Genomic DNA, 25,827 nt, shown 5'->3' on the forward strand with positions numbered 1-25,827 from the left:
AGAAAACTGACTAGGGGTTGATAGGAGATGGGGGAAAGTAAGTTAGAGGATAACTGCTTAATGGATAAGGGATTTCCTTTGGGGGTGATGAAAATGTTTTGGAACTTGATAGAGGTGGAGATTGCACAACATTGTGTATGTATTAAATGCCATTAAATTGTGACTTTAAAATGATTATTTTTGTTATGTCCATTTTTTACCTCAATAAAAATAAATAAATAAGAAAAATTTCTGGTACTTCTTATAAATAAAATCATTAAAAGTATTCTGGGTCTTGTCCAAAGAGGACACAAAAAGTAAAAAAGATTAAGAAATTATAAGAAGCAAATGATTATAGTTCCATTATAAAAAAAAAATTACTTTTTATTTCACTTAGGAAAATATAAGAAAAAAATACCCTGGGGAATAAACCACCAGTAACCATATAAATATTGTTATATTTAATTTTCCATAGAATTGCTCTTATAGGGGAGCCTGGGTGGCTCAGTCGGTTGAGCGCCGACTTCGGCTCAGGTCACGATCTCACGGTCGGTGAGTTCGAGCCCTGCATCGGGCCCCTGTGCTGACAGCTCAGAGCCCGGAGCCTGTTTCAATTCTGTGTCTCCCTCTCTCTGACCTTCCCCCATTCATGCTCTGTCTCTCTCTGTTTCAAAAATAAATAAACGTTAAAAAAAAATTTTTTTAAAAGAATTGCTCTTATAGATCTTTTGGTTGGATATAGGAATTTTTCTTGGCTCTAAAACTTCACTCTAGTAATAGTAAAAGAATGAAGAACAAGAGAAGAGATAGACTCAGATGACAAATGTCAATGAACTTTTAGAAGTTGGAAAGAAGGTAAATGGATTCAAGTCTTTGCTCAAATGTCCCCTTATCAATGAGTCCTATATTTACTAACCTATTTAAAATTTCAACACCAGTCTACCACTTCCAATCCCACTATCATACTATATTTTTGCCCACAGGAGATTATCACCTACTAATGGGTAATGCGACTTAATTATTAGGTTTATTGTTGATGTTTGTTTCCCCCTGCCAGAACATATGCTCCATAAAAGCAAGCAGTTTTGTCTGTTTTGTTCATTAAGGAACCCTCAGTGCCTACAACTGTGCTTAGAACCCTGTGAGTACCAAATAAATATTCATTGAGAGAATAATGTAAATTAACAGATCAGAGAAAACTGAAGCTAAGCACCTGAGGGGGGGGGGGGTGGGGGGAGAGGGAAAAGCCAATCAGAATCCTGTCAGAATCTGCGGGCAAGGGCATGTTGTAGAAATGTAAATAAGAGATTGGTCCAATGTATTAATAATAGAGACTCATAATATTCAAAATATCCAGGGTATCCAAAATACCCTGTGAAGAACCCCATGGGAAAAAACAATCAACAGATGACAATTACAAGATGACAAAAATGGTGGAAATATCTGACAAAGACATTAAAGTGGATATTAAGAAAATACTTGATCATGTAAGGGTAAAAGCTCTTGAATCAAAAGGAAAGCTAGAAAGTCACAACAAAGAAACAGAAGGTATAATCAATGGGCAATTTTAGAACTGAAAAATACATTTTATTTATTTTATTATATTTTATTTTAATTCCAGTATAGTTAACATACAGTGTTATACAACCTTCAGGTGTACAATATAGTGACTCAACAATTCCATATATCACCCAGTGTTCATCACCACAAGTGCACTCCTTAATCCCAATTGCCTATTTCACCCATTGACCCCTTTTGTAACCATCAGTTTGTTTTCTATAGTTAAGAGTCTGTTTCCTCAGGTCCTTTGTTTTGTTTCTTCAATTCTGTATTTCAGTTAAATCATATGGTATTTGGTATTTGTCTTTCTCTGGCTTATTTTGCTTAGCATTATATTCTCTAGCTCCATCCATGTGGTTGCAAAAGGCAAGATTTTACTCTTTGTTATGGCTGAATAATATTCCACTGTGTATATGTGCATATGTATGTGTATATATATATATATATGTGTGTGTGTGTGTGTGTGTGTGTGTATACATACATATATATCACATCTTCTTTACCCATTCATCAGTTAATGGACACTTGGGCTGCTTCCATAATTTGCCTATTGTAAATAATGCTGCTTTAAACATCAGAGTGCATGTATCTCTTTGAATTAGTGTTTTTGTATTTTTTTGGGTAAATACCCAGTAGTATGATTACCAGATCATAGTGTAGCTCTATTTTTAACTTTCTGAGGAAACTCCACACTGTTTTCCACAGTGGCTGCACCAGTTTGCATTCCCACCAACAGTGCAAGAGGGTTCCTTTTACTCCACATCCTTGCCAATACACGCTGTTTATTGTGTTGTTGATTTTAGCCATTCTGATGGGTGTGAGGTGATATAAGATTGTAGTTTTCATTTGCATATCCCTGATGATGAGTAATTTTGAGCATCTTTTCATGTGTTTGCTGACCATCTGGATGTCTTCTTTGGAGAAATGTCCGTTCATTCCTTCTACCCATTTTTAAATTGGGTTGTTTTTTGGGTGTTGATATGTAGAAGTTCTTCATATATGTTGGATACTAACACTTTATAGGATACGTCATTTGCCAATACTTTCTCCCATCAGTAGGTTGCCTTTCAGTTTTGTTGTTTCCTTCATTGTGCAGAAGTTTTTATTTTGATGTAGTCCCAATACCTTATTTTTGTTTTTGTTTCCCTTGCCTCAGGAGACAGATCTAGAAAAATGTTGCTATGGCCAATGTCAGAGGAATTACTGCCTGTGCTCTCTTCTAGGAATATTACGGTTTCAGGTCTCACATTTAGGTTTTTAATCCATTTGAATTTATTTTTGTGTATGGTTAAAGAAACTGGTTCAGTTTCATTCTTTTGCATGTACCTATCCACCAACATTTGTTGAAGAGACTGTCTTTTTACCATTGGATATTCTTTCCTGCTTTGTCAACAATTAATTGACTATATAATTGTGGATTTATTTCAGAGCTTTCTATTCTGTTCCACTGATCTACGTGTCTATTTTTGTGCCAGTACCATACTGTTTTGATTACTAAATCTTTGTAATGTAACTTAAAGTCTGAAATTTTGGTACCTTCAAGTTTGCTTTTATTTTTCAAAATTGTTTTGGCAATTTGGGGTCTTCTGCAGTTCCATACAAATTTTAGGATTTTTTTTGTCGTAGTTCTGTGAAAAATATTCCTAGTATTTTGACAGGGATTGCATTAAATGTGTAGATTGCTTTGTGTAGTATAGACATTTTAACAATTTTCTTCTTTCCACCTATGAGCATGGAATGTCTCTTTGTGTCATCTTCAATTTCTTTCATCACTGTTTTATACTTTTCAGAGTACAGGTCTGTCACCTCTTTGGTTAGATTTATTCATAGGTGTTGTATTATTTTTGGTGCAATTGCAAATGGGATCGTTTTCTTGATTTCTCTTTCTGCTGCTTCACTGTTAGTGTATAGAAATGCAGATTTCTGCACATTAATTTTGTATCCTGAAACCATACTGAATTCATTTATCAGTTACAATGTTTGTTTGCCTTTAGTGTTTTCTATATATAGCATCATATCATCTGCAAAGAATGAAAGTTTTACTTCTTTGTTATCAATTCAGATGCCTTTTACTTCTTTTTGTTGTCTAATTGTGGCTGGGACTTCCAGACTATGTTGAATAGAAGTGGTGAGAGGGGCATCCTTGTCTTATTCCCGACTTTAGGGGAAAAGCTCTCAGTTTCTTTCCATCGAGGATGGTATTGATAGTGGGTTTTTCATATATGGGCTTTATTATGTTGAGGTATATTACCTCTAAACCTACTTTGTTGAAGGCTTTTATCACGAATGTATGGTATACTGCTTTGTCAAATGCATTTTCTGCATCTATTGATATGATCAAATGGTTCTTATCCTATCTCTTATTGATATGATGTATCATGTTAATTGATTCATGAATACTAAACTACCCTCACTAACCAAAAATAAATCCCACATGACAGTGGTGAATGATTTTTTAAAATGTATTGTTGGATTCTATTTGCTGATATTTTGCTGAGGATTTTTGCATTTATGTTCATCAGAGATAGTGGCCTGTAGTTCTCTTTTTTGTGGTTTTTTTGTTTTTTTTTTTTGCCTGCAAGCCACCTGGTCCTGGACTTCTTTTGTGGAGACTTTTTTGATTACTGATTCAATCTCATTGCTGGTAATTAGTCTGTTCATATTTTCTATTTCTTCCTGTCTCAGTTTGGTAGGTTAAATGTTTCTAGGAATTTATCCATTTCTTCTAGGTTGTCTAATTTGTTTTTTTATAGTTTTTCACAATATTCTCTTACAACTGTTTGTATTTCTGTAGTGTTGGTTGTTATTTTTCCTCTTTCATGGGTAATTTTGTTTGACTCCTTTTTCTCTCTCCCTCTGTCTCTCTTTTTTTGTTGTTGACGAGTCTGGCTAGAGGCTTATCAATTGTGTTGATCTTTTCAAAGAACCAGCTCCTGGTTTCATTGATCTGTGCTATTGTTTTTTTAGTTTCTATTTATTTCTGTTCTATGCTTTTTTTTTAAAGTAATTTCTGCCCCTAACATGGGTCTCAAACTTGAATCTTTATTATTTCCTTCCTTTGTTTGTTCTTCATTCTCTAGCTTCTTTAGGTTTAAGGTAAGGTCATTCATTTGAGAATTTTCTTGCTTTTTGAAGTAGGCCTGTATTTTATAAAACTTCCCTTAGAACTGCTTTTCCTGCATCCCAAAGATTTTGCACCATGGTGTTTTCATTTTTATTTCTCTCCATGTAACTTATTATTTCTTCTTTGATTTCTTAGTTGACCTATTTATTATTTAGTAGCATGTTATTTGACGTCCATGTATTTGTGATTGCTCCAGATTTCTTCTAAAGGTTGATTTCTAATTTTATAGCACTGTGGTCAGAAAAGATGCATGGTATAACTTCACTCTTTTTGAATTTGCTGAGGCTTATTTTTGACCTAATATGTGTTCTGTTCTGGAGAACGTTCCATGTGCACTTAAAAAGAATGTGTTTTCTGCTGTTTTAAGATGGAATGTTCTGAATATATATATTAAATCCCTCTGGTCCACTGTGTCATTCAAAGCCACTGTTGGGGAACCTGGGTGGCTCAGTCGGTTAAATGTCCGACTTTGGCTCAGGTCATGATCGCACAGTGCGTGGGTTCGAGCCCTTGTTGGGCTCTGAGCTGACAGTTCAGAGTCCGGACTCTGCTTTGGATTTTGTATCCCTCTCTCTCTGCCCCTCCCCTGCTTGTGCTCTGTCTCTGTCTCTGTCTCTCTCTCTCTCTCTCTCTCTCTCTCTCTGAAAAAGAAATAAACATTAAAAAAAAGAAAACAAAACAAAAAACAAAGCCACTGTTTTCCTTGTTCATTGTTTAGATGATCTATTAATATAAGTGGGGTGTTAAAGTCCCCTACTATTATTGTATTAGTATCAATTAGTTCCTTTATGTTTATTATTAACTGTTTTATGTATTTGGGTGCTTACATGTTGGATACATAAATATTTACAATTGTTATGTCTTCTTGCTGGATTGTCCCCTTTAGTATTAGTGTCCTACTTCGTCTCTTTCCATACTTTATTTTAAAGTCTATTTTGTCTGATATAAGTATTGCTACTCTGGATTTCTTTTTACATCTATTTGCATGATAAATATTTCTCCATCCTCTCACTTTCAATCTCCAGGTGTTTTTAGGTGTAACATGAGTCTCTTGTTGGCAACATATAGATGGGTTTCATTTTTTTATCCACTCTCATGCTATGTCTTTTGATTGGAGCATTTAGTCCATTTACGTTCAAAGCAATTATTAATAGATATGTATTTTTGCCCTTTTGTTACTTGTTCTGTGATTGTTTTTGTTTTGTAGTTTTTCTCTATTCCTTTCTTCTCTTTCTTTCATGGTTTGCTGGTTTTGTTTAGTGATACACTTGAGTTCCTTACTCTTTACTTTTTGCATATCTGTTAGTGTTTTTTAATTTCTGGTTACCATTTGGTAACCATTTCATAAACCATTTGGTTTATAGGTAACATCTTCTGTATATAGCAGTCTATATTAAGCTGATGTTCGCTTAATTTTGAACTCATCCTTTACTCTTTTCCCCTCCACATCTCACATACTTGATATCATCTTTTACATCCTTTTACTTTGTGCTTCTCTTGACTGATTTTTTTTAACAGATACAGCTTTTTTTTTTTTTTTTTTGGCTTTTGTGCTTCCTATTTTTCTTATTGTTACTTATGGTTTTTGTTAAAAAATACATTTTAAATGAAAAAACTCACTGGGACAGCTCAATATCAGATGATAAAAGGAAAGAGTCAATGTGAGGATAGTTTAATAGAAATTATACAATATAATATGAACAATAAAGAGAAATTTTTTTAATGTTTTTGTTTGTTTGTTTTTTGAGTGGTGGGAGGAAGGGGCAGACAGAGGGGAAAAAAGAGAATCCCAAGCAGGATTTTCACTATTAGTGCACAGCCTGATGCAGGGCTCAATCCCATGAACTGTGAGATCATGACCTGAGCTGAAATCAAGAGTCAGACACTTAACTGACTGAGCAACCCAGGCACCCCAAACTAAATTTAAAAAAAAAATCAAGAGGGGCGCCTGGGTGGCTCAGTCGGTTAGGCGTCCGACTTCAGCCCGGGTCACGATCTCGCGGTCCGTGGGTTCGAGCCCCGCATCGGGCTCTGGGCTGATGGCTCAGAGCCTGGAGCCTGCTTCTGATTCTGTGTCTCCCTCTCTCTCTGCCCCTCCCCCGTTCATGCTGTGTCTCTCTCTGTCTCAAAAATAAATAAATGTTAAAAAAAAAAAAATCAAGAGAGCTTCAGGAACCTGTGGAAAAAATAACCAAAGGTCTTTTATCTATGTCACTGGTGTCCCAGAAGGAAAGGAAAAAGATTATGGTGCTAAAAAAACATTGGAAGAAATAATGTCTGAAATTCCCAAGTTTGGCAAAACACATAAATCCACAGATTAAATAAGTTCAGTGAACTCAACAAAGGATAAGCCTACAGATCCTAATCAATCTGATGAAAACTAAAAAGAGAAACATAGCTTAAAACCAGCCAAAGAAAAACAACACTTTTAGGGAACTGATTTGAATGACCATGAATTTCTCATCAGAAACCATGAGGCCAGTATGAAGTGGCACAGTATCTTTAAAGTACTGAAAGAAAAGAACTGTCAACCAAGAAGTCTATATTCAACAAAAATGTTCTTCAGATACAAAAGTCAAAGACATTTCAGATGAAGAAGAACAACATAAAAGGTTGCCAGCAGATATGCTATAAAAGAGCTGCTTTTTCTATTTTTCAGACAAAAAGAAATGTTATCAGATGGAATTTGGAAGACTAAAAATAAATAATGAAAAAGAGAAATGGTAAATATCTGGATAACTATAATAGACTATTCTCCTCCTCTTGAATTCTTTAAAATACGTTTGACAGCTAAAAGCAAAAATTACTGTACTGTCTGATGGAATTTTCAATGCATATAATGTAATATATAAGGTAACTATAACCTAACATGGGGGGGAGGGAGGAAAGTCACCTATTTGGTGATATGGTTTCTACATTTTACTTGAAGTGGTAAAATACTGATTCTGAGCAGACTACAAAAAGCTTAATATGTACATTGTAATCCCTAGAGCATCTACTAATTTTTTTTACAAAGACATGCAGTAAAAAAACATAATAGGTAAATTAAATGGAAAACCAAAAGATGTTCAAATGAGGAAAGAAAGAAAAAATAGGATGCAAAACAGAGGAAGCAAACAGAAAATAAATGGTAGACCTAAACTCAAACATATCAATTACATTAAATGCAAATTGTATAAACACACCATTTTTTTTTTTTTTTTTTTTTTGGGACAGAGAGAGACAGAGCATGAACGGGGGAGGGGCAGAGAGAGAGGGAGACACAGAATCGGAAACAGGCTCCAGGCTCCGAGCCATCAGCCCAGAGCCCGACGCGGGGCTCGAACTCACGGACCGCGAGATCGTGACCTGGCTGAAGTCGGACGCTTAACCGACTGCGCCACCCAGGCGCCCCTAAACACACCATTTAAAAGAAACTGTCACAATGGATTTTAAAAATCATGACCTAAATATTTGGCATCTGCAACAGACTCATTTCAAAAAAATGATATAGGTGGATTAAAAGTAAAAAAGGAAGGTACCTGGGTGGCTCAGTTGGTTAAGTGTCTGACTCTTGATTTAGGCTCAGGTCATGATCTCATGGTTGTGAGATTGAGCCCCACATCAGACTCAGTGAGGTGTGTGGAACCTGCTTGGACTCTCTCCTTCTCTCTCTCTCCCTCCCCTGCTCATGAGTTCTCTCTCTCTCAAAATAAGTAATTTTTAAGTAAAAAGAAGGAAAAATATGAAATGAAAGCAGTAATCAAAATAAAGCTGGAATGGTTATATTATCAAAGTAGACTTCAAAGTAAAGAAAATTGACAGGGATAAAGAGGAACCTTATATAATGATAAAAATGTCAATTCACTAAGAAGGTATAACCACTCTTAAATGAACCTAAAAAGATAGATTCAAGATAGAAGAAGCAAAAACTGACAAATCTGAAAGGAGAAATAGATAAATCCATAAATTACAGCTGGACACTTCAATACTCCTCTCTCAGTAAACAGTGGACAAAAAAATCAGTAAGGATATAGAAGAGCCACACAATACTATCAATCGATGGAAATGGACATTCATAGAATGCTTTATCCAACAACAGCAGAACATACAGTCTTTTCAAGTGTACATTTACCAAGATATGCCATAACCTAGGTCATGAAAGAAATCTTAAGATATTTAAAAGAACAGAAATCATAATGAATATTCTCTGACCTTAAGAAATAGAAAATAAAAGAAAGGTAACAGGAAACTCTCCAAACACTTGGAAAAGGTCTAAATAACCCTTCATTCAAAGAGGAAGATTAAAGGGAAATTAGAATTACAAAATTTCTGAATTTGTGGGATGCAGTTAAAGCAGTGCTTACAGGGAAAGTTACAGTATTAAATGTTTATATTACAAAATTAAAGTCTCAAACCAATAATCTAATAATCTAAGATTCTACCATGAAAAATTAGAATATGACAAAAATAAAACTAAAGCATGCAGAAGTAAAAAAAAATAATAAAAGCTAAAGGCAGGAACATCTGAAATAGAAAAGAGGAAAACAATAAAACCTAAAGCTGATTCTTTGAAAATATTAATGATTTTATAAATTTCTAGTGAGACTGACAAAGAGAAGACACAAATTACCAGTATGAGGAATGAAAGATATCACTACAGACCTGGAAGATATTAAAACAGTATGAACAATTCTACACATTTAAATTTGACAACTTAGATAAAATACATCCCTTGAAAATCACAAGCCACGAAAACTCACCTGAGATAAAAACAGATACACTAAAGAGCCCTGCAACTATAAGACACTGAACTTGTAGGTAAAAAGCCTTCTACAACAAAACAAAACAAAACAAAACAACTCCAGTAGCAGTTGGTTTTACTCTTGATTTCTACCAAACATTTAAAGAAGAAATAATACCAGTTCTGGACAATATATTCTAGAAAGTAGAAAAGAAGGGAATACTTCCAATTGATTTTACGATATCTGCTTTATTCTGATGCCAAAACCAGGCAAAACAGCACACAATTCCCAAAATCAATTAATCAAAACTAGACCAGTATGCCTAATGAACATAAATATAAAAACTCTCCGAAAAATGTCAGCAAATCAAATCCAGTAATATATAAAAAGAATAGTGCACCCTAAACAAGTGGGGTTCACCCTAGGAATGTAAGTTCAATATTAAAAAATTAATCAATGTAACCCACCATATTAACAGACCGAGGAAGAAAATTTGATAAAATCCAATACCTATTATAATGAAAACTCTCGGCCAACTAGGAATAGAACTTCTTTAACATGATTAAAAGTCATCTACAGAAACCTACAGCTAACATCATACTTATAGTAAAAAATCAGCTTTTCCACCCAAATAGGGAATAAGACAAAGATGCCCACTCTCACCATTCATATTCCACAATATCCTGGAAGTGCTATGTTGTATTCAGTCTGCTAAAGGCAAAAGAAAGAAATTAAAAAGCATACAGATTAGGAAGAAATAAAATTGTGCCAATCTGCAGTTGACATGAAGTTGTGTACATAGAAAATACCTAAGAACCTATAAAAAACCTCTTTGAATTAATAAATGAGTATGGTAAGGTTGCAGGATACAAGGTCAACACACAAAAATTAACTGCACTTCTCTATACAAGCAATACACAAATAGAAACCAATATTTAAAAATGCCTTTAACATCTGCAAAAAAAAAAAAGGAATAAAAATGAAATCCTAAGTGTACAAGTCTAAGAAAACAGATACAGCAACTGTATGCTAAGAACCATAAAATGCTAATGTGAGAAATCAAAGATCTAAATAAGTGGAGAGCCATACTGTGTTCATTGAGTGTAAGATCCATCATAGTAAAGATGTCAATTTTCTCCAAAATGATCCACAGATGTGATAGAATTCCAAACAAAATTCTGATTTTCCCACTGGACAATGTATCATGAATAGTTTTCCATATCAATATGTATTCTTCTATAACCTTACTTTAAATGGCAGTATATTTTCATTTTCTAGATTTATCCTATTATTTACCCATTCCTTTATGTTTTGATGTTTAAGTTATTTCCAGATTTCATCCAATATAGACATGCTTTAGTGAAGACACCCTCCTAACATAATCGTTGCAAACATCTTTATGTCCTAAATAGCACAGATACTTTTAATTTTAAAACCTCTGAAATAAATTGTATAAATGACCTCAGAAATGTTTTTTTTTTAATGTTTACTTATTTTTGAGAGATAGTGTGAGCACAAGCAGGGGAGGAGGAGAGACGGGGTAAGAGAGGATCTGAAGCGGGCTCTGCACTGAGGGCTTTGAACCTGACGTGGAGCTCACAAACTGCAAGATCATGACCTGAGCCAAAGTCGGACACTTAACTGACTGAGCCACACAGGCACCCGAGGAAGGTTTTTTATCTTTAAATTTTGACTGAAAATCACTTCCTCTGAAAAACTCTGATTAGTACTTTCCCACTGTTCCATCTGTGTAACTATTTGGTCTCATTAAATTACTTATTATATGTATTGGACCATATACTCTATTACTGCTTTAATAAGAAAGCAAGCCTCTAGGGTATCTACTTACAAAGTACATAATAAGTCTCAGAGGAAATCTGAGACAGGAGAAAATACACAGGGTAAAGATAAACTTATGAGCTATGAAATGGCTAACAAAGTTGGCATACAAGGATGAGGTACTGGAATTAGTAGGTAACATAATATTTTCCATGAATAGAGTATATATTCTAATAATTTTTAGATTTTCCTATTGTTTTGGCTTGTGTTCCCATTAAAAGGCAGTGGCTGCAGGGAGTCTTTGCATTGTCTGTATTATCTCTGGAATTAGTAAAAAAAAGTTCAAGCTGTGGAAAATTTTGTCAAATTCTCCGTATTTCCAAAATTCCTATATACCCTCTCTAGATTTCTATCATGCCTCACTTAGAAAGCATGAAATCAAAGGCTAACTGATGTCTTCTGACGGAAACGTCTAACAGTAACTCAGAAATAATGCCTGTTGGGTTTTACTCCACCTGTGAAATACATTAAGAATAAAGTCTTAAAGTATGCATTTTCAGAATCTGACATCATTCACAAGCAATTAACTAATACAAATTAAGTCCAACATTGTGCATGTTTCACTAAGAAAAAATTAATTAGTTCTGTTAATTGTGAATGTCATAGGGAAACCCAGCTGTGGGCACTCTGGTAGTGCTATTTATTTTTAGGAATCATTTGCTGAGAATCACCTCCTCTATGCCCCAAATATGATCTTAAAACATGGCAGCCCCTGGTATTGCCCATTTCCTGCAAATATTAACCAAATATGCTATATTAGGAGCATATTTTACATAACTACACATGTCAGACTAAATCTGAGCCAAGAATGGGAATGAATGTTACTCATATCTGATTTATATTTGGCAAAAACAGAGATATCAAAAGCTCCTGGTTTGAATGTCTACATACTATTTCCATGGCAACTGCCTAAACATTTTCCTCATAACACACAGCCGTCCTAATTCTTTACATCCCATTATTTTTTCTACTCTCAGGGGAAAGCCTAATTTATTCCCCAGGGGTTGGGGGTGGGGGGGAGATCAATGATCTTCTTAATCAGTGGCATTTGAAGAGTAGGTGGCACAGTTCTTTTTATGGAAAAGCAATTTCCACCAATGCTCTTGCTATGTGATAGAAGACTGAGGGAGAATAGTAGTACTTATTTTAAGGAAAGAGTGAGTACAAGTTGCAATGAAAAATCCTTCATAAGAGATGAGAATGTGTGTTAGAAGCCCACAGATGGTTGGCCAAAATGATCACATGCAACTCCAACTCCTCTTCTCCATGTGTGGAGTATCATGGAAACTCTTTTATGGGGAAGTGATCTTTCATTCCTACAGAGTTTTGACAGATTTTGGAAAAATTCCTCTGCTGCTTTCTTTATGTGATAGAGATTGTACAAAATGGCCAGCAACCAGAGGCAAGAGAAAGACTACCCACTTTAATGCAGATCAAATGACAGCTAAGAGGAAAGATAAAAGGGAACCACATCAGGTTCCTTCACTCTGTCTATTCTTTGAGCTTTAGGTAATTATCACAGATTCAAATGGCAGCAGATGGAAGACATCCCATATTGGATTTTATCTGACTATCAGATTAACAGCAATTTCTCAAAGTCCTCAAAGGGACAGTGAATCAATTAACATCCCTCAGTGGACTCAGAGCTCAGTGGGCTAGCAAAGGAAGCCTATTCAGGATGAATGTAAGTAGATATTAACTACTCTCCTTCTCTGGACACCAACCAGTGTGATAACACTTATCAATGTTTTGTTATTGTTTTTACATGATTCCCTCAAGGGACCTACATAATGCCCCTCAAGTCTAACATAGTTAAATGAAGCTTTATTTATTCATAATGTATATACATTTCCTATAACACATAATGCTTCTCAAATGATGAAGCTGTTTTCCAATAATTCCCTCTACCATTTTGATATTTCCATTCTTGGGGCAGTCTTCTTACTTTCTCTACATCTATAAGGTGAATTTCTTACCATCTCCTCTCTTTAATTTACCTCTGAGGCCCACATCAAGGCAAGAGCCAATACCCTTTTATTTTTGGTTTTGTTTTTAAGTGTTCAGTACTATTTATTGAAAAGATTAATCTTTCTTCCTGGATTGTTTCCACACCTTTGTCGAAAAATCCACCACATATGTATAGATCTATTTCTGAACTGCTTATTCTTTCCCATGGATCTATGTGTTTATTCTTTTAATAATCATATAATAATATACTGTTTGATTACCTTAGTTTTACACTAAATCTTGATATCAAGTAGTCTGAGTCCTTCAATTCTGTTTCTACTCAAAACCGTTTGGGCTTTTCTTGTTCCTTTGCCTGTCCAAATAAATTTTAGAATCAGCTTGTCTATTGCTATAAAATGTTTCCTGCTGGGATTTTGATAGGGTTTTCATTCAATTTTATAGAACAATTTGGGAGAATCAACATCTCAACAATATTGACTCTTTCAATAGTTGAGCACAGTATCCCTCTCCATAAATAAAATCTTCTTTGATTTCTTTAATCAGGGCTTTGTAGGTTTTCAGCACACAGACACTGAATATTTTTCATTTGATTTATACATATTTCATATTTTATAGTACCATTATAAATGGTGTTTTCTAAAATTTAAACTTCCAATTGTTAATTACTAGTATATAGAAATATGATTTATTTTTAAATCTTTTTCTTTTAATGTTTATTTTCGAGACACACACACACACACACACACACACACACACACACATACACACACACACAGCATGAGCAAGGGAGGGGCAGAGAGAGAGGCAGAAACAGAATTCGTAGCAGGCTTCAGGCTCTGAGCTGTCAACACCAGAGCCCAACGTGGGGTTCAAACTCATAAGCTGTGAGATCATGACCTGAGCTGAAATCAGACACTTAACCAACTGAGCCACCCAGGAGCCCCTGATTTATTTTTATATAATGACTTTGTATCCCATGACTTTGGTAAATTTACTTATTAATAGTAAAAACAGATTTTTGGGGGTAGATTCTTCAGGATTTTCTACATAGAAAATTATTTCATTATTTTATTTGCAAATATATTTATTTCTTCCTGTTCAATCTGTCTTCATTTTCTTTTTCTTCCCTTATAGAACTGGCTATGACCTCTAGTACAATGTTGACATTCTTGCCTTGTTTCCATATTAGGAGGAAAACATTCCATTTTCCATCATTAAGTATGATATTAGCTATAGGATATTTATATTTTCCCTTTACCAGGTTGAAGAAATTCCTTCTATTTCTAGTTTGTTGAGAGTTCTCTATCATGAATTGATGCAATATCTAACTACTGAGATAATCATGTATTTTTTTTTCCTTTTTGTTGATATGTGAATTGCACTGATTTGTTTTTGAAGATTAAAACTGTCTATTCCTGAAATAAGGCCTACTTAATCATAATTTATGACTTCTACATTTTGCTATTTTTTATTTGCTGATATTTTGTTAAAGATATTTGAGCCTGTGTCTATAGTTTCCAATTTTGTAGTTTCTTTAGGTTGTTTTGATATCATGACAACACTGACTTAGTAAAAAAGTCTATTTTACTTTTTTATTTCCTTGCCATTTGTGTAGAATTGATATTATTTCTTCCTTAAATGTTTGGTAGGATTTGCCAGTAAAGGCATCTGGGCTTACAGTTTTCTTTGCACTGAGTGGAAAGTTTTAAACCTCAAATTCAATGTCTTTAATTATACAGGACTATCCAAGTCACCTGTCTTTTCTTAAGACCTTTGGTAGTTTGGTCTTTCAAAAACTTTTTCCATTTAAGCTTTTTAATTTATAGGCCCAAAGTTTTGTCCATATTTTCTCTTGATGGATATTTAAATTTTTTCTGCCTTTTGGCTACTGTGGGTAGTATTGCTATGAACATTTGTATACACATTGTTGAAACCCTGTTTTCAATTATTTTGAGTATACACCTAGAAGTGAGATTGCTGGGTTATCTGATAATTCCAGGCTTAACTTTTTGAGGGACCACCTAACTTTCACAGCAGCCGAAACATTTCACATTCCCACCTGCAATGTATGAAGGTTCCAATGTCCTCACATAGTTGCCAACAATGCCATTTTCCATTTTTTTTTTTTTTAACCTCGGACACATGCCTGATGATTTGGGGATGGTGTACATAAGAATCCAAGAGTCCTAGCGATTTTCCATTCTTGATGGATGGGCAGTGGGTAGAAAAGTAATGCTATTTAAGAAATCTATCTGGAAATGAAGATACTGACTGTATTTCTCCCATTTTGCATCTAAGCAAAGCATCTTTGTCTTGTTTCCTTTTAAACTTTCCTCATATGAAACTTACCTGCCAGTTATACAATGGCCCATTACATACCATCAGATGCTACAGTACCAGAATGTTCTATGTTTTCCTCCCTTTCTATACGCCAAACCATCAGAAGGACACAAAAGCTGGGCCTGATTCCAAGAAGAATGATTTCTTAGGGATCAATAGTTTCCTTCCATTTTTACAATTTGGCAATTTTAGATAAGCTTTCCTGTGACTGTGCACCAAAACGGTTAATCTTTAAAATATATAAGCCAGAATGATAATACCATTTTCTCTCCTCCATTATTCAGTTGCTACTACATGGAGACAACTACTTCAGAATTAAAGTTATCAGAAGGATTGAAAATAACTAGCTTGTCTGTTAGAAGCATTCTTACAGATTTCCAGTTTTTCACTATTATAAGAGCATGGTAGGTGACTTTTCCTTCTAGTAACAGAAACATGGGGGTTCTCTGCGTCTATTATGCTCTTCAATTGCCTCCTATGTTTCGTGGTGTTCCAGCTGAGTGTCATTAACTTAAAATATTTACTGCTAATTACAGCTGGCACAATGAATCCAAGGACAAAAATATGTTCTCAACACCTACAGTAATCTTCACAATTCCTGCAGATTCCTCTCTCTCCCTCCATCATTCCATGCCCACAGCCAGGCCTTTGGTGAAAGGACTTCTAAACTCTTCTCAAAGTTCAGATAAACATCCTCTTCCTGGGTCATCTTGTCACAGTGTTTTCAGAGGCCACCTCTTCCCACACAGCACCACTGGCTTACTAGCATCATTATCTTCTTGCCAATAATACATGTCTAGAGGGAGAATTGCTACCACATGATACAGTCATTTCTTGCTCATTTGACTATACTAGAGAATATTTCTAATTTTAGTAGTAAAAAATTGTAAAAATCTAATGTTACAGAAGATGTAAGTCCACAAGAATAACTGTTTTCCCAACACATCTTTAAAGATATATTTGAAAAGGTGCACCTGGCTGGTTCCGTCGGTAGAGCATGCGACTCTTGATCTCGGGGTTGTAGGTTCACATTGGGTTAGACATTACTTAAAAATAAAATCTTAAGGGGCACCTGGGTGGTCAGTTGGTTAAGCATCCGACTTTGGCTCAGGTCATGATCTTGCAGTTCATGGGTTTGAGTCCCACATCGGACTCTGCACTGACAGCGTGGAGCCTGCTTGGGATTCTCGATCTCTCTCTCTTTCTGTGTCCCCTCACTCATGTGCGTGTGCACTCTCTCTCAGAAAAAAATAAAATAAAATTTTAAAAAATATGTATTTTTAAAAATATGTATGGGTGTGTGTGTGTGTGTATACACACACACACACATATATATACACACACATGCATATATATATACGTATATATATATATATGAAAAGCTACATAATGATGGAATTACATTCTTCCAAAACATAATGAAGATTTACTAAGATGACAGCAGCATTTTGGGTAGCAAGAAGAGAAGAAAGCCACAACCACAAATCTCCACAACTGCCTAGAGTATACTATCTACTCCACTGTGTTCTATTTTAATTTGAACTTATGTGAAAAAATACAATAAACATCACGCATCAATGAAAGATGCAAAACTGTATCAATGAAAGATGCAAAAGTGCAAATACAAAATGTCATCATTTACACTGCATATTGTTTGTGAATACACACATAAGAATATATTTCACGAACCTCGTAGAACATTTTCTCTGGAAGAAGGAGGATAGGAATGAGATTGGAGAGTGATATAAAGAGGGTCTCAAGTGTTCCTAAATTGTTTTATTTCTTTAGCAAGAATGACAGAATGTTAGCATTCATTTAATTCTTGGCGGTGAGAGAACAGGTGCTTGTTAGATGATTATAATTTTTAATTCTTGGAAATTTTCATAATAAAAAAAATTGTTAAAAGAAATAACACCTGGTTATGTTGTAGCTTGGAAGTAAAGCAGAATTATAAACAAAGAAAACATGAGGAAGAACCTTCTTTCTTGGAGTAACATCTGACCAAAATAACATTTTATATATTTTAGTATATAGTTTGAGAGAATACTTGAAGTGATACTGTAATTTCTGAGTAATTTTGGGGCAAGTACATTTGTTTCCAAGGGCTTCCATTTCCTTTTATGTTAAGCAAGGACACTGAAATAAAATATCTCAGATCACCTCTTCAACTTTAAAAGTCTGTGACTTTCCCCCCCTAGAAAAGGTAAGTATATCTTGGCACATGTTATTCCCTTTGCTTATAATTCTTTTTCTCTAGCTTGTTCCCTGGCAGTAAAGTCCTTTTATCCAGTAACAATTATGAAAGATACTTCTGTGCTTTGGGAAACCTTCCCTCACTCTTCCCAGGTAGGTAAAAGCACTGTCACAATTCTCAGTCATATTTCCATTAACCACTTGATACACTGCTACATCTCTTTATATGTTTGCCTGCCCTGCTAGATAGTGAGCCTCTGAGGACAGGACTTATACTATATACCCTTCTTTATGTATCCCTTGTATCTTCCACAGTGACATGCTTACAGCCAAGAGAGGCTATATATATAAACCACTTGATACTATGTTAGCACAAAATAGTTTTAAAAATTTATACCTATTGCAAATATTATTTTTCCCAAGTAAATATCTGATTAATGAATGAGCTAGTAATACGAAATGGCATGAAGTAAATGTGTGATGAATGAATGAATCAGTAATACAAAATGGCATGAAGTTCACTCCATTAGTCAGGTATGTTGATAGTCCCACAAGAAGGTAGGGGTGTAACCCAGAAGATCTCTCACTCCACAGGATCATTTTGAATTTTACAGCCTCAGTTTAGAAAGCCAGAATGTAACAACTTTTCTTGTTTTATTTTTGCTTTTCCTCCTAACACACAGCTTCCTTTTCCGGGGATGTGAAACACTCTTCTTACTTAAGCAAAATCTCAGAAAATTAAGATTCACTAAACCTTGGACTGAAAAATGGCTATAAATGAGTAAAACATTTGATTATATATGTTTGCATATCATGCAATTGCTGAAACATTTCCTCAACCGTCCTCAAATGGGGACTGGCTATAATTCTTATGGTGGAGAGGGACAGAGGGACAGTGATAATGGGGAGGAGAGAAAGAACTTGGTAGAAAATGGCAAACCATACATGAAAAATCTTGCTGGGATTTGAGGAACTGAGTTAAACCTATACATTCATTTGGGGAAAACTGGTTATATATAGATATATTTTTTTTTTTATAACATTTTATTTATTTTTGAGACAGAGAGAGACATAGCATGAACGGGGGAGGGGCAGAGAGAGAGGGAGACACAGAATCACAAGCAGGCTCCAGACTCTGAGCCATCAGCCCAGAGCCCGACGCGGGGCTCGAACTCACGGACCGCGAGATCGTGACCTGAGCCGAAGTCGGACGCTTAACCGACTGAGCCACCCAGGCGCCCCAAAACTGGTTATATTTAATATGCTGAGTCTTGGTGATAGGCTTAATCGTCTTAAACCCTGATCATAGGTTACCATACTTAGTTTTCTACACTTAGAATAAGAATCCACACTTAGAATAAGAATCTATATGAAGGGACTATATACAAATTTAACAGAAAACTTATGACATTAAGATAAATTGGTCTCTGGATTCATTACTATTTTAGTCTTTAGTGATAGTATCAGTTTCTGAGACTGAAAACCAATGAAGAACTTCTGGTGATAAAGAGAAAAGAAAAAGGCAAAGAAGACTTCAAGGGAGAATAGCTGACCAGGGAGGTCAGTTTTGCATTTTCCCCCTCTCATATCTACTATATTTCTCTGTCCTCTAAGTCTCGATCTCAAATAAAATGTGGGTCTACTGAGATCATCTTGAAGTAACTTAGCCTTCATTTAGGAATGGATTATCGTTTTTATTACATAATAACTAACACTTTTTTTTTAAATTTTTTTCAACGTTTTTTATTTATTTTTGGGACAGAGAGAGACAGAGCATGAACGGGGGAGGGGCAGAGAGAGAGGGAGACACAGAATTGGAAGCAGGTTCCAGGCTCTGAGCCATCAGCCCAGAGCCCGACGCGGGGCTCGAACTCACAGACCGCGAGATCGTGACCTGAGCTGAAGTCGGACGCTTAACCGACTGCGCCACCCAGGCGCCCCAATAACTAACACTTTTAAAATATAATCAAAATCATGATAAATTCCTGACAAAATAAAATTGGTGCTGCAAAAGAAACATCATATGTGCCTTAAGGGAGCTGAGATGAGGATGCTGCTAATAAGAACTTGTTATCTACCGCTGCACAAAGAAGCAACCGCAACGCGTGGTAGTGAACATTTGTAAACCAAAACACATCTCTGATGAAGAGCTCCAGCTGTGAAGTCAGACAGAACTGGTTCTACCTCTAACTAGTAAACTTGATGTGGGGCAATTTACTTAACTTCTCCGAGAACGTGTTTCCTCAGATGTAAAATGGAGCTATCTAATAATAAGACCCACATCAAATACAGTTGTGAAACTTGAGAATGCATAATAATCAATAATCCCAATGCTTGGCATATGATGATCACTCAATACACATTAATTACTGTTATTTTTTTAAGTTTTATTTTATTATTTATTTTGAGAGAGACAGAGAGACAGAGAGAGTGTGTGCACACACATGAGTAGGGAAGAAGCAGAGAGAGGGGTAGAGAGAATCCTAAGCAGGCTCCGTGCTGTCAGCGCAGAGTCCAACATGGGGCTGGATCTCACAAACCACGAGATCATGACCTGAGCTGAAATCAAGAGTCAGATGCTCGGGGCGCCTGGGTGGCTCAGTCGGTTAAACATCTGACTTTGGCTCAGGTCATGATCTCGCTGGGTTTGTGAGTTCGAGCCCCGTGTCAGGCTCTGTCCTGACAGCTCAAGGCCTGGAGACTCCTTCAGATTCTGTGTCTCCTCCTCTCTCTGCCCCTCCCATGCTCATGCTCTGTCTCTCTCTCTCTCAATAATAAACATTAAAAAAAAAATTAAAAAAACAAAAAAAGAGTCAGATGCTCAACCAACTGAGCCTCCCAGGTGCCCCACTGTTATTTTTAATTCCTTTTTGTCTGGGGAAATTGTACATAGGCCTCCCTCCATAAGGACAGTTTTGCAAACAAAGGTGCTATAGAGGATGTTCTAAAGGTCTACCAAGCTTTATAAATTTAAGATTCTAGATGGATATATTGTTTAGAGTAGTCTTGCTATCTGCAAGAACATATCCCCTACCCTAAGAACCATAATTTTAAGCTCATAAAATGAATTTAGATAAAACTGGGTGTTTGATTCTACTTTTAACCTAGCTGGAATGTCTTCTAAATTTTAGCCTCTTCAACGTGGCCATGATAGTTTGCACCATTAGAAATCTGGATTTCAAATTTGTACAATTAGAAATCCAGTTATTCACACAATTAGAAATCGAATTCCATTCCCTATTCAAATGCCATAGATTTGGGATTTTGGAGGCACTCAGCTTGAGTGCGGCCAGCAAAATTAAATATGTAAATACAGCTGATCTTTTTAAATTCTATATACTTCATGGATATGAGTTACATGACTTCTGAACTGGGAAGTCTATTTGGGAGAATCAGTGCAGTTCTTTTATTTTGTAGTGAGGTCAAGTTGTATTCCAGTTTGCTTCTTGATGACATTACAACCCACCACCACCGCCAAAAAAAAAGGAAAAAATTGTAGTGAAAAAAGTAGAAATTAATGATTGGAAATACCTAGTATCTATAGATTTCAATGATCCCATTACTGGTTACCAAAAATACTGAAAGAAGAATTTAATGGAATTAAGAGTTTGATAAGGAGTGGTAAAGGTACCAGTAAAAATTTTGACAATATTGTTTTTTTTTTTAATGTTTAATGTATTAATCTCATTAATAAAACTGTTGGCTATATAAGATTATAGAATGAGACATAATTAAATGGGGAAAGAAAACTTAGATCATCACCGAGAAAGAAATTTGATGACTTTCTATGTATTATCTTACCTGCATAAGTTAACACTCAGTACTTTAATTTCTGCTGTGTTTCAAAAGTTGCTTTCTTCAACTTTATTTTTTAATGGTTGAGAAATATAAAGAATTTACTGGACATTTAGAAAGGGCTAAATGCTGCTACGCGGGTGGTTGTGGCAAGAACACAGAAAAGTTCTAACTAGAGGTTTAAACCAGCAATTGGAAAAGTTTTTAAAAAAATCGATGTTCAGGCATTTTTTAAAATCAAGGTTAATGTTAGCATAGGAAAGAATAATGAGAACATCGTTCTTGTTAAATTATTCCAAATTTTTCTTAATTCTTGGAAATTTTCATAATAAAATTGTTAAAAGAAATAAAAATAACACCTGGTTATGTTGTAGCTTAGAAGTAAAGCAGAATTATAAACAAAGAAAACATGAGGAACAACCTTCTTTCTTGGAGTAATGTCTAACCAAAATAACACTTTATAAATGTTAGTATATAGTTGAAAGAATATATTGATCCTGGGTTACATTTCTCAGTTTGAATAATTCTCTTGAAACAGGCCTTGTATTCCTTAGAATTATTAGGACTAGCAATTGATACTGTATTTGATTGATTTTTCACATCTGCACTTTACCAGAGGGACTTAGTTTTAGTCAACTGTACCCATTTACTACCAAGATATAGTGACTCAAATAAACAAATGATTATCCATCAAAATCAAAGTAGTACACTTCCAATGAATTACAGTTCTAAATGTTCACTAGGATGCTTTTTAAAAATTAGCAAACATTTGAATCTTACAAAACGCACTGAAACAATTATGGCTGAAGATCAAGGAGATTTAAGAAGACTGACAAGGAATCTTAAGTCTTTCTACAGTTGCTTTCCACTCTACTTAAAATGTAATAGTCCTTATAATTTTACAAGAAGAAATAAATTTATAATTTTTTCCAGTTTTTTTCCTTCTTTTCTACTCTGGATTCTTGTTTCTTTTTTTGTTTGTTTGTTTTTACAACTCTAAATTCCTGAGAAGGATGGGCAAAGGAGAGAATAATGATTAAATAAAAAGAAGATGTCAGATATGAAGGCAAAAAGATCAAGAGATCAGACACCAAGTAAGGAAACTAAAAAATAACATGAAATAAAGTTCAGAAAATAAGACTACAAAACCTCTGCATATGTGATAGCATGCTACCACTTAATGTTGCCTGAGCTGTTTCTGTGAAAGGAAAAGTATTTGGTCAAGAATGGACCTATAAATATACTAGTACTATGCTATTTCTACTCAAATAAGCTTATTTGTTTCTAAGTTAAGAAGTTCATAACCTGGGGGAAAAAAACAATTCTTTTGAGCGATATCAAGGCCAAACATTAAGGGCCAAAACAAAGACCTGACTATGCTAAATAAGTCATAAAATTATCAGCTTTATCTATACTTTGGTATTTGTAAGGTAAATATTTAAATTTAAAAAGAAATCCTTTCAAGTTCTATAAAAGTTCTTGGTGGAAGTGTAACACTATATGAAAATTCTGGTTACCGTTTAAATTTGCAGTTCTTCATCCATTATGGTGACAAAGGTGGTTTTAGCAGCTATCATTACATTCGTTTACAGTTTCAAAGTGCTTTGGGTCCTTCCAGGATGAATGTACTTTCTTCCTTGCCTCTCATTCCTTAACTTATTTTCAGAAGACAGCAATGTTTACTGCAAGAGAGAAAAATAAAGTAAAGCTAAATTGGAGAATAAACTAGTTTTAAATATACTAGACATTTTTCTTTCCTTTAAGATATTCTTAATTTCACCCTCAGTCAACGGTTATAATTAGTCTTATTCATTTAAGAAGTAACTTCCTTACTTAGGTGGAGGCATGGACAGAATCCTATACCCTCAATAACAATCTATGTCATACCTAAGACCCAAGTAATTTATAAGACTCAAACTAGCACCGATGTACTTGAAACTTACTAGGATTTCATGTGATTGTCTTTGAACACCTGTTTTGAGCTATGTAAGAGCCAAATGTAAGAGCATTAATTGAATGAGAAATATTAAACCCAACTTCATCTTTATAAGAACCCAATTCTAAAAGTATCAATGTCTAATTCTGATACAGCCTTTGTAAAATATGAAAGTAAGTATCTCCAAATGCAAAAATGTTTCTAGCTACTTTGCAGTTTACTTTAGGCTCAAGTATGAAATATATTTATAATTTGGCATACAGGAAATCACCTAAAATTAAATGAATAAATTCCTATCCATTTCTGACTCTGGAGCACCAATTATATGTATTTTCAAACTGGCACAACCTCTAATTTGTTTTCTATATAACACCAAATATAAGGAAAATAACTCTAAGAGTTAAGTAGAAAGAAAAAGATAAATGCAATTACTTTTAAATGATTCCTGATTGTGATTACATAATACAGAATTGAACCTTTCAATAAATGCTTAGAACAGAAAGGTATTTTGAAACAGGAGTTTTCATTTGTGCACCATATCAAACAATATCAAACTCCAACACAGTTGGATTATCCATGATCAAAGGACCACCCAATGTTCTCACAGTGCTTATATCTCCTCTTCATGTGGTACAAAATAACATTAAGCAGTGTGTAGGAGAAATATTACCAAGAATATATATATGTGTATGTATATATGTAACCAATATGCAGATGAAATAATGATGCCCAGGATAACACACACAGTGGCAAAATTACTCCATCTTCTTTCCATTATCAAATGAGTCTTTTGAGAAGAAAAATGCCATTTATGCCAATTTTAACTGTGAAATCTGAAGATGGGAAAAAATTGAACACATGGGTATACAAATATTGGTAACATAGAAGAGTACATCGTAATAGAAAAGTGATTTTCCAAGGGTAGGTGTTTGGCCAGTGGCAAAACTGAAATGAACACCTAAATTTCCTCACTCTCTCCTAAAGCAGTGTTCTACTATCCTTCTATAATCCATCTGCATTCTTGTCCTCTTGGCCCCCTTAGTTATTTTTTCTGAATCATTTATTCTTGGACTTGTAGGTATTCTATCATAATATAGCCATTAACACTTATCCAACAATGTAAGAGACAAAGAGACATAAACAGTGTTTAATCAAATCTTAACAGTTTATATGTGCAATCTGTAGACAGGATAGAGTTGGGTCTTATATTTTTATCCAGTCTGAAAATCTCTGACTCCTAATTGCAGAGTTTAGTTTATCAACATGTAATGTGATTATTGAAATGATTGAGTTCAAAGCTACCAATTTCTATTTCTATTCTTCTCTGCTTTTTGTTTTGTTCCTGCCCTACCTTTTCCTGCCTCAATTTCAGTTAATCAAATATTTGTAATATTTTACTTTAATTGCTCTATAATTCTTTGTGCTGGGGGAGGGTGACACTAAGAATTATAATATGCACCGTCAAATTTCCACAGTTTAAAGCTAATACTGAATATCATGCAAAGCATAAGAAACTTGTAGTAGTATAATTCCATTTACTACAAACCCTTTTTGTTAATGGTTGTCATGTTATTCTACTTATATTATAAACCCATAATAAAATGGTTTTAACTTTTAAGAAGTCAGTTAAAAAAAAAAGAAGTCAGCTTTCTTTTAAAAACAGTAATGGAGGGGCGTGGCGCAGTCGGTTAAGCGTCCAATTTCAGCCAGGTCACGATCTCGCGGTCCGTGAGTTCGAGCCCCGCGTCAGGCTCTGGGCTGATGGCTCGGAGCCTGGAGCCTGTTTCCGATTCTGTGTCTCCCTCTCTATCTGCCCCTCCCCCGTTCATGCTCTGTCTCTCTCTGTCCCAAAAATAAATAAAAAAGGTTGAAAAAAAATTAAAAAATAAAAATAAAAACAGTAATGGAAGAAAAAATAAGATATTTTTTCATATTTACCATTCTTTGCGGTCTTCAGTTCTCCTGTAGAACAGACTTTCCATTTGATATCACTGCACTTCAGCTTAAAAACTTTAATTATTTCGTACACAGCAAGTCTGCTGACAATGAATCATCTAATTTTTTTGAATCACCTTCATTTTTGAATAACATTTATGTTAAGTATAGCATTCTTCATTGAAAGGTTTTCTTTCTTCCTTACAGCTCTTTCAAGATACGATTCCATAGTTTTTTTGGCTTCCATTATTCTGATAAGTCAGCAGTCATTAATATTATTATTTCTTTTATTTTCAAGATTTTCTCTTTATCTTTGGTTTTCAGGAGTGTAACCATATTATGTGTCCAGATTTAGTTTTCATTTACTTTGGGTGGGGGGAACGTTTACTGAACTTCTTGGCTCTGCAAATTAGTGTTCTGTTAAATCTGAGAAA

The 25,827-nt window shown here is 34.9% G+C and overlaps 1 protein-coding gene across 7 annotated transcripts in view; it reads right to left on the bottom strand.

The window, feature by feature from the left end:
* PEAK1 (pseudopodium enriched atypical kinase 1) overlaps window positions 1-25,827 on the bottom strand; it is a 324,368-nt gene that overhangs the window by 148,356 nt on the left and 150,185 nt on the right. For all 7 annotated transcript variants that reach the window (XM_058736962.1, XM_058736967.1, XM_058736964.1 and 4 more), the window contains one exon: window positions 23,040-23,204. The gene's annotated coding sequence lies outside the window, so the exon portion shown is untranslated. The remainder of the gene's footprint in view (window positions 1-23,039; window positions 23,205-25,827) is intronic.

This window comes from Neofelis nebulosa, chromosome 7, assembly GCF_028018385.1.
Source record: "Neofelis nebulosa isolate mNeoNeb1 chromosome 7, mNeoNeb1.pri, whole genome shotgun sequence".
In the NCBI taxonomy this organism is placed as follows: domain Eukaryota; kingdom Metazoa; phylum Chordata; class Mammalia; order Carnivora; family Felidae; genus Neofelis; species Neofelis nebulosa.